The following is a 13,638-nucleotide window of genomic DNA, read 5'->3' as shown; positions in this document are numbered from 1 at the left end:
TTGCTTCTGGTTTATGGCCATGGAGAAAATACCAGCCCCCACCCAAAATGCACCGCAGCCAAGTCGGCTAAAGGCGATGAGTGTTGGAGTCAGTAGGGGGCGCATTCTCTGCACTGGGTAAGGCTGCAGAGGGGGGAAGGGCCCCCGAGCTAGAACAGGATGTGCTTCACAGCGCCTTCTACAGACCATGGGAAAATGGGCCCAGCAAGACATACTCGCACTCTTAGTTGGTGAGCTGACAGCAACATGGCGAAGGATTAAGTGAGTCAAGAGCAGTGATTTTACTTCTTTTAAAGAGCCCACCCTGCATTTTAGAAGTTTTCTCCTTTTACTTTTTCAAAACTGTTGGCCCCCAGTCCACATTTGTTCTTGACGAATCACCTTGACATATCCTTGGTTCGGATTCCCTTCCTCTGGAGTTCTTCCACCTCAAGTTTTGAATGTGTCACCATATCTTTCCGAAGTCTGGTGGTAAAGGAGGTTTGAAACCTGAAAGTAACAGGTTTGGGGGCATAGCTGGTTAACTCCTTTCTTCATAGGCCAAATCTTTCCAATTCTTTGAGAGTTAAAAATCATTCTTGAGAGATGTTGGATTAAGTGTGTAGATGGGTGTCATGATTTGCAAAGCCTTGTTGGTAAACATCAAGCCCATGTTGGGTTCTTCATTGTCGAACTCAAGTGTTGATTGTAAAAATTTCGTTTCCCTCCAAATTTGGACTTGTAATTGCCATTCATTATCCCAGCAGCCAACCACCTTTACAAAAATGTTGATACCAGTCTTCTGTGAGCACCCACCTTCTTAGGGTGTGTTGATTTCTATAGATTTTACTCCTCTTGTTATTTCCATAGGTGTGAGATGCACAATGCGAAACCTAGGCCCCAGCTTTTACACCATGATGCGCAGGGTTGTACTTTTTGTACTGAACTGATAGGTGGCCTAGTGGTTATGCCCTGTACTACCATTTTGAGGATCTGGACTCCGTTTCCTGCCTTGCTCTTTGGACCACATTGTCAATTCACACCGGTGGGTATATTCATTTTGGAGGGTGGGAACTGCAGCAACAGGGAAGCCAGAGACTTCCTCCTCCTTGATCACCACCAAAACCAACACTTCCAAAATTTCAGCCTAGCCACATTCCTCAAGGAACCGGTTAGAGCTGGTTGCAGTAGTGGGTTCTGAACACTTATAAGAAATTACTTACAGCTTTTTTAAGAGAAATTTTTACAGATGCTAATATTGTAATCATTTGCATTCTACACCCCTTTGTATAAAGTATTCAGTTACTATTACTTTGATAACCCAATCTCTAGAGTTGCTAAGCTTCTAAAAGCCTTAAATGTCGGATGAAAACATGCTTTTCCATGAACTTGTTCTTGCTACCAAAGATTGACACTGGTTGATGTTTGTGGGTACCTTTAAGACTTTGTTACAAGTATGTTACATAAATACACCAAGATAAGTTTATGGGGAACTGAATGGGTGTATTCTTTGATACCTAGTTAACCAGTTGGTGCTTAACAGGAGAATTTTTCATTGGAGAATTGCTACCAAGTAACATTTTGGTGAGTGAAAAGGAGGCCCTTTGGTACAGGTATTTGACTAGAGACATTGCTTCTACAATTTCTTAGTCATTGTGAAAAATCACATATTTAAATGGGATTATTTAAATTTTTAGATACTGTATAGTATTTGTAGGCAGGTATAGTTTTTATCTTTGTTTGATGTTTTATATGCAGTTATTTAAGTTCTGAAAATGAGCATATAATTTGAAGACAACTTATTTAAGGGAATGTTTGAAATGAAGTTTGTCGAGGGGCTTTTGTTTGATTTAGCAAATGAGATACAGTGTTGAATGATGTCCTAAGTGGTAACTGCCATTTTCCCTTAAAGGAAAACTTGCTGTGAGCTCTTAGAAAGCATGTATTCTACAGTTTCAAAGGTTTCTTGGTTTTAACACTCAAAAAATAAGGTGAGGGCAGGCGAGGTGGCTTATGCCTGTAATCCCAAAACTTTGGGAGGCTGAGGCAGAAGGATCACTTGAGGCCAGGAGTTCAAGACCAGCTTGGGCAACATAATGAGATCCTGTCTCTACTAAAAAAAAAAAAAAAAAAAAAGTGAAACAATTGGGCTTGAAGACTGGAATTTATAGTAGGTAAACTATATACTTCATTAAAGTATAGTAAAAGGCTCAGTTAACTAGAGTGTGGGGAATGGGTATTCTGTTTAACTGAACTTTAAGTAGAAATTTCTTTTTTATCTTGGCCTTTGTTGTTGAAAAATTTCCTGAGACTAGCTTATTAGGAGCTATATATTGAAACTAACCTCTTTGATTTTGGTTATTATAGTCCCTGTATAGAAAATATAGGAGATTGGGCTGAAAATCTCTTAATGACCCTTGGCCCTTCCAACCTTGGAAGTCATTGATTTTATACATGCCCACTGTGAATTTGCTTTGCTTTGCTTAAGTTTATCTTTTTCTCCTTATACCAGAGTGCAGGAAGAGTTTTAATACTATTTATATTAAAATAAGAACTTCACGACCTTGAACAGATTGTTTTGGTACCACTTGCAAGTAACCAACCAGTAGGCTTTTATCAGGCAAAAATGGCTTATTATTTATATTTGATTATTAAAAGCATGGGTATATAAGGCATACCATGTGAAGTTGTTGCTTTCCTTGTAACTACTTACAAGTTTTGAAAGTATTAAAAAGTTAGTATTTTGAAAACTAAAATACTCAGCAGTTTATTGGTTACATAAGATGATGTTGGCTACAAATTTTATTTTGAAAATTGCAACTTAATAAGGAAGATAGAGCTGTTTTATAAAGGAGAAAGTAGAGATTGATACTTCATAGGGGAAAGCAAAGAAAAACTTCAGCATTTGTGTTTCTTCTTTTGAGAATCACATATAAGTAACAAAATTGCATAAATTTTAATAGACCTAGGCCAGTTGATTTCATAATTGGGGTGTGTGTATGTATGTATACATACACATAAAATACATGTGGGTTTTCTAGAGCTGGAAATGATTGTCATATTATTAAATACAGATGAAAAGTTCAAGTATCACGTGCAGTTTGGGGAAAGTACATTTAGTTTTGAGATGTAGTTTGGGGACATTACATCTAAGTGTAGTTAAAAAAATAACAGAATTAAACTTTATATGCGTATTTTTTCCAAGTAACCTATTTAAATCTTAGTGAAATAAAGATTTTTAAAGTGATATGAAAGAAAAAAATTGGAAGTTTTTATTTTACAACATTAGAAGCATTATTGTGGTTTACACCAAAGTACCCATGACTGTTGTGTAAATAAGCTACTTGTTCAACCTGGAGTTCCAAGGGACTTTTTAAAAGAGCATCATAAAGTCTGTTATGTCTTACATAAGGTAAAATAACTTTCGGTGAGAGTTTAACCTTCATTCTCTTGCCTGAGAGGCATGTACATTAAGAGAAACATTGCTCCCCTATGTGTAAATAATTTAATTATAGTTGGATTCACAGAGCTTGACTTGTTAATTAGCATCGTATAAACTTAAAGTTTTTCCTCTCCTAGTTTTTCTGTGTTGTTTGTTTGTTTGTTTGAGACAGAGTCTTGCTCTGTCTCCCAGGCTGGGGTGCGGTGGCCCAATGTCAGCTCACTGCAACCTCTGCTTCCTGGGTTCAAGCGATTTTCCTGCCTCAGCCTCTGAGTGGCTGGGATTACAGGTGCCTGCCACAACGCTTGGTTAATTTTTGTATTTTTAGTAGAGATGGGGTTTCGCCACGTTGGCCAGGCTGGTCTTGAACTCCTGACCTCAGGTGATCCATCTGCCTTGGCCTCCCCAAGTGCTGGGATTACAGGTGTGAGCCACCGCACCCAGCCCCTCTCCTAGTTTTGTAAGAGCTTGTGATAGTAACTGGAGTAAATGCCGTATTTTGCTGATGTACATTACTGCCAGTTAATACCTTTTATGTTGTTAGTTTGGAAACTCGGTGTTTGAAACTAGTATAAACCAAAGCCCCATGCTAATTAACTGAATTGATACTTTGAATGTAAAAGCTGTTTCTTGTTTTTACATTGGCACTTTCCACCTTGATTGTTGAGATACTTTATTAGATAAAACCATCCATGCTTTGCCCATTGTGGGTGGCCATTGTGACTTCATGGTTTTTTGTTGTTTGTCTGATCCTGTTTATTAGAAAGTGAGGAGAGGATGATTATGTTCCTTCATCCTCTCAGTGTCTTAGTACTCCCTACACCTGCGTTACGTTATGACCTACCTTTGCAATCTGCCAGTTTTGGGGTCAGCTTAAGTGAGAATTCATATTCTGCTTCACTGGAATGAGAAGGCTCTCCTCATGTATTATCATGCTTCTCAAGTTGGTATATATAAGCCAACTTGATTAGTGTGTGTGTGTGTGTGTGTGTGTGTGTGTGTAGGAAGTCACAGATAAAAATTTAGCCAGCTGTGGAAAGTGACAGTTTTGATTGCAGGGCACACGTTTTTATTCTAATCAATGAAAAATGCAAAATTCATATTACTGTTTTAGTCCTGGGTCCTGTCATCTCTGTGTATTAATTCAGTCCTCTGCCTTAAGGAGTTCCCTGAGATTTCACTTACAAGCTTTGGTATTATTGATCCCTACCTTGGTTCCAAGACAGCAGCTACAGAAAGCCTGGAACCTCTCAAGAATTTCAGCAGTGTTCTAGAAATAAAGATTTAGAAAATAAGAGGAAAGCATGGACAACGTTGGATAGAGTTTACAAAGGGAAGGCTGCTCTGAATATACGCCACAGTTTTAGATTTAAGTTAAAGATTTAATTTAAAAGCATACACGTAATCTAAAAGAGTTATGCATTATTTGACCAGCTGTTAGAATTAAAAATGAATCTGCATATCCTAATACCCTCTTCAGTAAGGGTATAGATTTGTAATTGAGTCACTTAGCTGTGGGTTGTGTTTATATGTCACTTCTCATGTGACTGTGATGACTTTAATAAGGATGTGCTGTTTAAGTGTAAAGGCCCCCTTGCTGGCCTTTATGGTATTATAGTATTGATGGCTTGTCTGTTTTATTTTCCAAGCACTTTATAAACTATTCCCAATTTTCTCAGGACTATCTTTGTTTCACAAGTAGGGAAATCAAGGCACTACCACATACAATGATGAAATGGGCCACAGAGTATGTCTGGGCTGGTTCCCAGGCCTGTGCTTGCAACACAGGCCTTTATGGTGCTCTTGTAAGCTGTTTGGCTAATGGGGGCTCACATGAATGCTTCCCATTTCACAGTGAGGTTTTATGCTTCCATGTGAGCTTAAACCCAAGGATCCCAATGGCGTCTACATGTAAAGAAGCTAGCCACACCCCCAGCAGGGAGAGTATGGGTGTAAATTGTGCAGGTGGCAGTTAATTGGAGTAGCATATTTCTGCTTTGAAGTTAACTGTATACGAATCTAAAAAGAAACTTTGTTTATGTTCCCTTTTCTTTTCCCAGTTGTTTAGTTTAAGACAGTCTCCTGAGCAGTTATTTTTTTCTTAGATAATTGCTGGCTTTTACCCTTTCTTTTTCTGAATCCTTCATGCTCCATTTAAGAGCTTGTGGAAACCTGTGCTTCAGTTGACATTCTGTAAAGCTCTGCTCTTCTGGTGGAAGCTCGTGACTTGGGAACCTTTTGAGTGGTCTCTTTTGAGAAACTCCTGTCTAGTGGAAATCTGGTGGAATTTATTAAAATTTTAAATTCGAATTTTAGGTTGACAGAATCTTTGCTCTTGTGAAAGAAGTGAGCTGAGACTGGGAGTATCCAAATGCAAGAAGTGCTCAGAATTCTGCTTCAAGATCAGTTACACTTGAAAACAGCAACAAGAGGTTGGGTGCGGTGGCTCACACCTGTAATCCCAGCACTTTGGGAAGCCAAGGCTGGCGGGTCACCTGAGGTCAGGAGTTCGAGACCAGCCTGGCCAACATGGCGAAACCCCGTCTCTACTAAAAATACAAAAAATTATCCTGGTGTGGTGGCACTCACATGTAGTCTCAGCTACTTGGGAGGCTGAGACAGGAGAATCACTTGAACCCGGGAGGCGGAGGTTGCAGTGAGCCAAGATGGCACCACTGCACTCCAGCCTGGGTGACAGAGAGAGACTCCATCTCAAAAAACATAAAAATAAAAAACAGCAACAAAAAATGCAAATAAAACTTCTCTGAGGAAAGTGTAAAATATTGAGCCATCAAGTGGCAAAACCTGGTACAAGAATGCTTTTGAAAAGCTACCTTTGGTGAAGCCTTGATCCTGGGAAATGGCTTAGAAAAACTTGAGAACATAGTTTAAATAAATTATTCTGTTACTCAAGAATAGTGAAAGGAATGTATTTCCTATTGTGGGAAATTATTTCTGAGTAGTTTTGGTAGAGCATAAAAATGTATTATTAGGGGATCAAAATAACGTTTTATGTCATTTAGATACAAAGACTTGGCATGCTTCTGAAATAATTTATAAATGGACATATCTGTGTGTCCTCTTGTGGTGCTGTGATACATAGTGGTTTTCGTCCACCATGGTTCCTGGCTCATAACACCCATAACCCCATTACCGTGTTTTGTTATAATATAGGGTATGTTAGGTCTCAGAAAATAATCTCTGACCTTCTCCTGCTCTCCTTACACGTGTCCCAAGGCAAGATTCTAATCTTTACCCAGCTTTCTGATTGTAGGTCTTGAGATCCTCCCTAGAGAGAGGGTGTTGGCCCTATACCCCGGGGAAGGGAAGTAAGGTTTCCTATATGAAGCTTTTATAAAAACCCAGGAGGACCAGGCGCGGTGGCTCACGCCTGTAATCCCAGCACTTTGGGAGGCTGGGGGCGAGCGAATCACAAGTTCAGGAGTTTGAGACCAGCCTGGCCATCGTGGTGAAACCCCATCTCTACTAAAAATACAAAAAAACTTAGCTGGGCTTAGTGGTGGGGGCCTATAATCCCAGCTACTCAGGAGGCTGAGACAGGAGAATTGTGTGAACCTGGGAGGCAGAGGTTGCAGTGAGCCGAGATTGCACTGCACCACTGCACTCCAGCCTGGGAGACAGAGCGAGACTCCGTCTTAAAACAAACAAACAAAAACAACACAGGAGGACTGGGTTCAGAGAGCTTCCAGATAGTTCAACACACCTGGAGGGTGGCGCCCCCAGAGAGGGTATGGAAGCCCAGTGCCCTTATGCATTTCTTTATCTGTATTTTTTATAATAAACCGGTAAACATAAGTGTTTCCCTAAGTTTTGTGAGATGCTCCAGCAAATTAATAGAACTCAAGGAGGGGGTCTTGGGAACCCCAGCTTGAAGCGTCAGTCAGAAGTTCTGGAGGCCCAGACTTAAAGCTGGAGTCTGAAGAAGGAGAGAGCAGTCTTGGGGACTGAGCCCCCATCTTGTGGAATATGACACTATATCCAGGTAGACAGTGTCAGAACCAAATTAGAGGATACTCAGCCGGTGTCCGCAGCTTGGGAGAAAAACCCATACGTTTGGTCACAGAAGACCACTTCACGACTTCTGTGTGGTTGTGAGGGCAGAGGAAAAACACAGTTTGAGAGTTTTCCCCTGAAGCACCCCTTAAGGGCTACTAGTGAATTATTTCCCTTTTTCACATTGATCTTAAGCCAGATTTTCCTCTTACAGTGACAGCAAGTGGCTGTATGCCTGTGGAGTTCTTATGTAGGCAGTGGAGTGCTAGAATCACTCTTTATGCTGTGTCCCTGCCTTGCTGCAATACCTGTTTAGAGTGAAGTAAACTGGGATGTGCTCCTCACCTCACAGTCTCCCTAAATCTAAATTGGTATATTATAAAGTATCCTCAGTCTGTTTTTCTTGTTTAAGTACTGAGGCATCTTCTTCCGCTTTCAAATACAATTTTAGGTGAACTCTTAAATTGATGAAGGGTCAGGGGGCCAGACCTCTGGCTGCCCAGCTTTCATCTTATCCCTCAGGCATCATCTTCCCTCTCTTTGTATACATAACTTAAACTCTTAGAGGAGTTCAGCCTGAAAACAACTGGTTCTACTGGTGTGCTGGAAATTCTGGTGGTCACTGCTAGAATTCTTTCCTGAAATCTGAATACGGAAGGTATCAGGATAAGCAGCAACACAGTAGCAGTTTTCCGGTTGTGGGCACCAGTCTTGTAGTCTGAAAATCTTCCTAAAAGACCAGTGACTCCACATATTTTTTAAAACATAAGATATGCAAAATCTAGATGACACCTTTATGTTTCTACATAACTGTAAGTCACCTGGGTTTATTTAAGATAGTTGCAGATGTTCAGTTGCCTAAATATTTTAAGTGTCACTGAGCTTGTAAAGTTAAGAATGTGCTAACCTGAGTATGAATGGCTCACACAGATGTAAAATATTGTATAAAAACATTACTGTGCATGATACATTGTAATGTGTACAGGAACAGATGTTGTTATGGCAACCACATCTGATTCTCAGTCATAATAGTTTGAGCTTTTTGGAGAGGTTATGCCCTGGTGTGAACTCAGAATTTTCAAAGTGATTATTTTAGTATCTCATCTGGTTTAAGGTAATAATGGTAACTGACTTAAGCATTAACTTGCATCATCTCATTTAATCCTTCTGACATTAAAACAATGAGATAGCGTCCTTCTGCTTATGCCATAAGAAAACAGACCTCTAGAGGTTAAATAACATGTTTAGGATCACAAAGCTAGTAAGTGGCAGAGCAAGAATTTAAATACAGATCTGTCCAACTGTAGGGTGGACCACTGCATCTTTATTTTCTAGCAAAGAAAAGCTTTACTGTGCTATGTCACCCTACCTCTTGTTAAGGAGGTTTGAAATTATAAGGTACAAATTTTTTACATATGGCCGATAGGTAAGTTTTTGTCCAGGAAAATAGTAGTATTAGCACAAATTTTGACTTAGGCTATAAGCTTCACCTGTGAACCTTTTCTTTTCGCCTCGTTTTACTATCACCCCAGTATCCTATTATCTCACTACCTAAGGCAGTGATGGTTTCTCAGACCTCTTAGATTGAGAAGATGTGGCATGGGTGTAAGCTCCCTCAGGTAATTCTGAGGGTTGGGTAGGTCTGGTATCTACTCTTTTACCTAGTTGACTTCCTCCAGGCCTTTTTTTTTTTTAAATGGAGTCCAGGCTGGAGTGCAGTGGCGCGATCTCAACCTCTGCCTCCTGGGCTCAAGAAATTCTCCCGCCTCAGCCTCCCGAGTAGCTGGGATTACAGGCGCCGGCCACCACACCCAGCTAATTTTTTGTATTTTTAGTAGAGATGGGTTTCACCATGTTGGTCAGGCTTGTCTCAAACTCCTGACCTCAAGTGATCTGCCTGCCTTGGCCTCCCAAATTGCTGGGATTACAGGCGTGAGCCACCGCGCCTGGCCCTCTGGACCTTTCTTAATGGGACCTGCTGAATACAACCAGATTGATGCTTTTTTTTTCTTTTTTTTTTTTTTGGAGGTGGAGTGTCGCTCTGTTGCCCAGGCTGGAGTGCAGTGACTGCAACCTCCGCCTCCCGGATTCAAGCAATTTTTCTGCCTCAGCGTCCTGAGTAGCTGGGATTACAGGCACACACCACCACGCCTGGCTAATTTTTGTATTTTTAGTAGAGACGGGGTTTCACCATATTCGCCAGGCTGGTCTTGAGCTCCTGACTTCGTGATCTGCCCATCTTGGCCTCCCAAAGTGCTGGGATTTCAGGCGTGAACCACCACGCCCGGCCTGGATTAATCCTCTTAAAGTGCCATTAGAATCATGTCCCTTCTGTACTTCGTTATCTGCAGCATCTCCTCGGTGCCTACGAGACATGGCAGCAGACTCCAGCTTCACATTCAAGATCCCCATCCTATCCTCACGCTGCCTTTCCAGTCATGTCGTTCCTTGTTACTCAGAAGCTTGACATAGCAACCATTCTGACTCAGTGGAGTTGAGCAAGGAGTTCCTAGAACACCTTGCTTTCCGGCCTCTGGAACTGCGCCAGAAGTCTTCTGCAGTAAATGCAGATTCTCCGCCTAAGTTAATGGCCCCAACTCAGCAGCTGTTGCCACCCTCCCTGCTGAGAATGAACTAAACATGAAGCCTCCTAGGATTTAGTTTATGACACATCTGATACATCGCCTCTTTTACTGCAAATATTTATTGGATGTCATATCTGTAAGCTTTTTCTAGGCAGAGATTCATTCATTCAGTCTGCATTTATTGAGTGCCTGCTTTGTTCTAGCCATTGACATAGATGTTAGAGATACAGCAGGGAAAAAAACCAAAGTTCCAGGGTCTCCCTTTGTAACGCAGGCTGGAGTATAGTGGCACCATCATAGCTCACTGCAACTCAAGCCATTCTTCCACCTCAGCCTCCCAAGTAGCTGGGACTATAGGCATGCACCACCACACCTGGCTTTATATATATATATATATACACACACACACACACACGTATATGTATATACACATATACGTATATATATATGTATTTAACATAGTTGCAGATGTTCAGTTGCCTAAATATTTTAAGTGTCACTGAGCTTGTAAAGTTAAGAATATGCTAACCTGAGTATGAGTGGCTCACACAGATGTAAAATATTGTATAAAAACGTATTGTATAAAATACGTGTATATATATATACGTATATGCGTATATACGTATATGTGTATATACACATATACATATATATATGTATTTTTTGCAGGCTGGTCTTGAACTACTGGGCTCAAGCAATCCTCCCACCTCAGCCTTCCAGAGTGCTGGGAGCTGGGAGCCACACCTATGAGATGGCACCCTTGTCTTGCTGCATATTTTAAGAGTTCTGTTTAGTCCATCAATTGAGGTCAGAAAAGTGAATGTGCTGAAAGATAATATGTAATGATAATTTGTAGACATAAATGCCAGCCGTGTCAACTATTTCAGGTGATATTTTACTAAATCTCTGAGATCACCTGTGATGAACTTTTAAAATAAATAAAACTTTTAAGTCACAGTGTGGTTATAATTTTTGTATAATTGGTAGGTAATGTGATGAACCAGGCTGTTTATTTACCATTAGGTTGTTGGTTTGCTATTAATGAACTACACCAGCATGAGAGAAAACAAAACTTCCTTAAAGTGCTAAAATTAAATTTTTCATTATTCTGTTACCTTTCAAAAGCTTTCCATTTCATTTTTCCCAGGACCTCTCCTCTTGTTTTTCTACTTTTGTAGCGGAAACTTAAGGTAATTTGAAATTTTAACATATGGGAATTCTCTGAAGATCTTTTCTCTACTGCCACATGCTCAAGTTTGCAAAACAAAGTAGTTGAACGTCTCACTGAAGTAACCCAGCTGTATTAAATCTATTAGTTAAGGCAGAGTGAATCAGGGCCTTCATTGCCAAAAGTAATATAATATCCTGTTCCTGGCCTCTTGGAGTGGAGCAGATTTGCCAATAACGTGAACTCTCTACCATTTTTTTTTCTTTAAGTACTTAAAGGTTTTGGGGCCACCTAGGTTCCATTAATGTATTACCACTCATATTAAATGATTATAGTGTTAAAAATGGTCTGGAAATTTGTATAGACCTTCACAATGCTGTGTTACATCCACGGTTTGTTCTAGAGGTTCTGTCCTTTTCTGGGTAATATTAACAAATGCTTAATATTCACATTTTGGTAAAGAGATCTATCAGTGATAAATGCCCCTGATTTTGAACCCAGACTACCCTGCTGTTGAGATTATAAGCAGACTTTGTCTGCTTCCCTAATCAATACTGCTGCCTTAAATTTCCCAGTAGCCACTTTAAAAAAAAAGAATGTGTTTATTTTTAATTGTTGTAAAGTATACATAAACTTTACCATTTTAGCCTTTTTTAATCTTGCAGAACTGAAACGCTATACCTGTTAAACAATAACTCCTCTTTTCTTCCTTTACCCAGCCGCTGGCAACCACCATTTTACTTTTCTGTTCCTATGAATCTGTTTATTCTAAGTACCTCATGAGTGGAATCATACAATATTTGGCCTTTTGTGATTGATTTTATTCACTTAGTATAATGTTTTCAAGGTTCATGTTGGAACATGTATCGGTACTTTATTCCTTTTCATGGCTGAATCATATCCCATTATGTGGATAGGACCACATTTCATTTATCATCAGTTGATTTCAGTTGTTCCTATTTTGGGGGTATTACGAATAATACTGCTGAGAACATTGATACACGAGTTTATATGTGGTCCTGTGTTCCCGCTTCCCAATTGCTTATGTAACTTTTTGGACTTTTACTGTTCTCCCAGTTTGACTGGAGCCTGGAGATAGTTGAGAACAGACCAGCCTCCTACCAACTCCCTCCTTTCAAAAGGAAGCCTCTAGTTTCCCAAGGGACTTTCAGAAGACCATGCTTAGAGTATTCACAATGGGAAGATAATAAAGGGGAGACATAGGATATATCTGTTTTTTGAAAAGCTGGACTGTTATTTAAGGATACCAAGGTTGTGGTTTTCATTTTACAAGATATTACTATTATGATTTGGATAGAAAGAGATTCTTCAAATGTGACTATCTAGTGACTGTTGGCCTCCATGGTGATGGTAAGAGTGATTTAAGACAAGTGTCTTTAGAGTTGAATTCTTCTCTGGATGTGATGGAATCATCTGACTGACTTGAGATACGTACAGATTCTTAATCTCTGTGTTACTGCTTCAGCTGGTTTGGCTGAGCCTTTTAATTTTTGAAGACCATTTCAACCTCGGGTATTGAAGTTCTGGCACTTTTCAGATGTATGTAGGGAACATGTTGCTGTTTGTTTTTAGTGAATGCCAGAGATAGGGTTTGGTCTGCATGGGTAGTGAGAGGAGTGCTGCATCTCAGGTCTGGAGGGTGGCCTCGAGACTCAGCTCGCTCATGGGCAAGCAGTTGCTTCACCTCAGCTGCTAATTTGTAAGATGAGAAGAGTTTAGATTAGGCAGCTCCTAGGTTCTTTCAGTGATTCAGAGTGCTGCTTTTTCATAACAGATTTCAGTTGATGGTGTGATTTGGAAGATGAATCTCAATCTTTTGACTTTCCTAAGGCCTGTACTGGACATTTGTTTTTTAGTTTTTGGTTTGGTTTTGTTTTTCCCCCTCAATTCAGAAACAGAATGCTTGTGTTCCTGCAGTTGAGGAGACACTGAAGACTGGTGATTGTTACTTAGATTCCATCCAAACTATCTTTTTCCTCATCAGCTGAACAAGCTAATTCTGAAAAGGCACTGCATATTTTTTAAAAATTTTTTATGTTATATGTATGAAGTGGATGCCACTGACACAAATGTATTTTTCAGGAGCATTAATTGAAAAATAATGTCCAGAATTAGAGTAGTGTTGTCTCACTCGACCATCTCCTGAATATGTCACATCTGAATAACAGTTTATCCAGGGAACTAGGGAGATTGACAAGCTGGAGCTTATCCTTTGGAGAGTGGCCTATGAGATCAACGGAAGGAATGGTGAGAAGAACTGATCTGGTTACTGGGAGAAGAGGGGCGTGTCTTAAAATTTTGAAAGGCTGTCATGTGACTAGGGAATTTATAGCCTAACTGAGAGCTATGGGCAGGTTACACAGCGTTGTAAAGCATAAACTTGTGAACAGAAGTTGTCCAGTGTGGAATGAGCTGCCTGGTGGGATTTT

General features: G+C 40.1%; 1 protein-coding gene across 5 annotated transcripts in view; it reads left to right on the top strand.

Annotated features, from left to right (window-relative positions):
- ADNP (activity dependent neuroprotector homeobox) overlaps positions 1 to 13,638 on the top strand; it is a 42,218-nt gene that overhangs the window by 1,279 nt on the left and 27,301 nt on the right. Inside the window, exon 1 of one of the 5 annotated variants that reach the window (XM_054466497.2) lies at positions 886 to 1,024. The exons of 2 other annotated variants lie outside the window; for them this stretch is intronic. The gene's annotated coding sequence lies outside the window, so the exon portion shown is untranslated. Of the gene's footprint in view, positions 1 to 885; positions 1,025 to 1,544; positions 1,564 to 10,137; positions 10,157 to 13,638 lie in introns of those variants that run through there. 2 more of the 5 variants (XM_063659084.1, XM_063659085.1) reach the window with 2 other exon arrangements.

The sequence above is a fragment of the Pongo pygmaeus genome, chromosome 21 (assembly GCF_028885625.2).
Source record: "Pongo pygmaeus isolate AG05252 chromosome 21, NHGRI_mPonPyg2-v2.0_pri, whole genome shotgun sequence".
Taxonomy (NCBI): Eukaryota; Metazoa; Chordata; class Mammalia; order Primates; family Hominidae; genus Pongo; species Pongo pygmaeus.
This window is presented reverse-complemented; position numbering and strand designations above follow the sequence as displayed.